This window comes from Lipotes vexillifer, unplaced genomic scaffold, assembly GCF_000442215.2.
Source record: "Lipotes vexillifer unplaced genomic scaffold, Lipotes_vexillifer_v1.1 scaffold1353, whole genome shotgun sequence".
NCBI classification, from domain to species: Eukaryota; Metazoa; Chordata; class Mammalia; order Artiodactyla; family Lipotidae; genus Lipotes; species Lipotes vexillifer.
Genome location: NW_006787905.1, coordinates 319,291 through 321,770, shown reverse-complemented (window position 1 = coordinate 321,770; position 2,480 = coordinate 319,291). Strand labels below are relative to the sequence as shown.

General features: G+C 39.8%; 1 non-coding gene across 1 annotated transcript; it reads left to right on the top strand.

Annotated features, from left to right (window-relative positions):
- Window positions 1–1,314: 1,314 nt before the first annotated feature.
- Window positions 1,315–1,387, top strand: TRNAG-CCC (transfer RNA glycine (anticodon CCC)). Its single transcript has one exon. It is a non-coding gene; the product is annotated as a tRNA-Gly (tRNA).
- The last annotated feature ends 1,093 nt before the right edge of the window (window positions 1,388–2,480 follow it).

Sequence of the window (2,480 nt, the reverse complement as noted above, 5' to 3'; positions counted from 1 at the left end):
CTTACAGAACACTCTATCCACCAAAGTTAAACAAATTCAGTAAAGTTGTAGGGTCCAAAATCAATATATAAAAATCAGTTGCATTTCTATACACTAACAATGAACTATCAGAAAGAGAAATTAAGAAAAAAAATCCCATTTATGATTGCATCAAAAAGAATAAAATACCTAGGAATAATTTAACTAAGGAGATGAAAACTATAAGAAACTGAAGAAGGGCTTCTCTGGTGGCACAGTGGTTAAGAATCCGCCTGCTGATGCAGGGAATATGGGTTCGAGCCCTAGTCCAGGAAGATCCCACATGCCACGGAGCAACAAAGCCCGTGCACAACTACTGAGCCTGTGCTCTAGAGACCGTGAGCCACAACTACTGAGTCTGTGTGCCACAACTACTGAAGCCCACACACCTAGAACCCGTGCTCTGCAACAAGAGAAGCCACTGCAATGAGAAGCCTGTACACCACAATAAAGACTAGCCCCCACTCACCACAACTAGAGAAAGCCTGAGTGCAGCCATGAAGAATCAATGCAGCCAAAAAAAAAAAAAAAAAAGAAAAACTGAAGAAGACCCAAATAAATGGACAGTTATTCCATGCTCAAGGATTAGAAGAATATTGTTAAAATGTCCATATTACCCAAAGCAATCTACAGATTCAATGCAATGCCTATTAAAATTCCAATGGCACTTTTCACAGCAATAGAAAACAACAATCCTAAAATGTGTATGAAACCACAAAAGACTCCAAATAGCCAAAGCAATCTTGAGAAAGAAGAACAAAGCTGGAGGCATCATGCTTCCAATTTCAAACTATATTACAAAGCTATAGTAATCAAAAGAATATGGTACTGACATCAAAACAGACACAGATCAACAGGAAAGAATACAAAGTACAGAAATAAACCCCTGCATTTATGGCCAATTAATGACAAAGGAGCCAAGAATATACAATGGGGTAAGGACAGTCTCTTCAATAAACGGTGTTGGGAAAACTGGACAGCCACATGCAAAAGAATAAAACTGGGCTACCATCTTGCCCCATACACAAAAATCAACTCAAAATGGATTAAAGATTTGAACGTAAGATCTGAAACCATAAAACTCCTAGGAGAAAACATGGGGGTAGCTCCTTCGCATCGATCTTAGTGATGATTTTTTAGATTCGATACCAAAAATAAAGGCAATAAATGCAAAAATAAACAAATGGGACAATATCAAACTACAAAGCTTCTGCACAGCAAAAGAAATCATCTACAAAATGAAAAGGTGATCTCTTCAATGGGAGAAAATACTTGTAAATCATATATCTGGGGACTTCCCTGGTGGTCCAATGGTTAAGACTCCACACTCCCAATGCAGGGGGCCCAGGTTCAATCCCTGGTCAGGGAACTAGGTCCCGCGTGCAACAACTAAGACCCAGTGCAGCCAAATAAATATTTTTAAAAAATCATATATCTGATAAGGGGTAATATCCAAAATATATAAAGAAGTCATACAACTCAACAGCAATAAAAGATCTGATTTTAAAAACAGGAAGAGGAACTAAATAAACATTTTTTCAAGATGACATCCAAATGGCCAACAGGTAGGTGAAAAGGTGCTAATCATCAAGAAAACATCACTATTTACTAATTATCAGGGAAATGCAAGTCAAAACCACAATGAGATATCAGTTCAGACCTGTCAGAATGTCTGTCATTAAAAAGACAAGAGATAACAAGTACTGGATATGGAGAAAAGGGAACTTTGTGCACTGCTGGTGGGAATGTAAATTGGTTTAACCACTATGGAAAACAGTATGGAGGTTCCTCAAAAAATTAAAGATAGGACTACCATATGATCCAACAATCCCATTGCTGGGTATGTATCCCAAGCAAACAAAATCACTATCTTGAGAGATACCTGCACACCCATGTTCAATGCAGCATTATTTACAATGGCCAAGACATAGAAACAAACTAAGAGTCTATGAATGGATGAACGAGAAAAAAAAATGTGATACACCCCCACACACACACACACAATAGAATATTTTTCAGCCATTAAAAGGAAACCCTGCTCTTTGTAACACTGATGGAACCTCAGGGAATTATGCTTTGTGAAATAAGACAGAGAGAGACAAATACTGTATGTTCTCGATTATACGTGAAATCTAAAAAAACTGAACTCGTAAAAACAAAGAACAGATTGGTGGCTGACAAAGGTGGGGGTGGGGTGGTGTGCCCATGGTCAAAAGGTACAAACTTTCGGATTTGGGGGCTTTTTTTGGCCACGCTGCATGGCTTGTGGGATCTCGGTTCACCGACCAGGGATTGAACCCAGACCACAGCAGTGAAAGCTACCAGGGAACTACGTGGCTAACCACTAGGCAACCAGGGAACTCCCCAAACTTTCAGTTTTAAGAGAAATATCACGGGCTTCCCTGGTGGCGCAGTGCTTGAGAGTCCGCCTGCCGATGCAGGAGACGCGGGTTCGTGCCCCG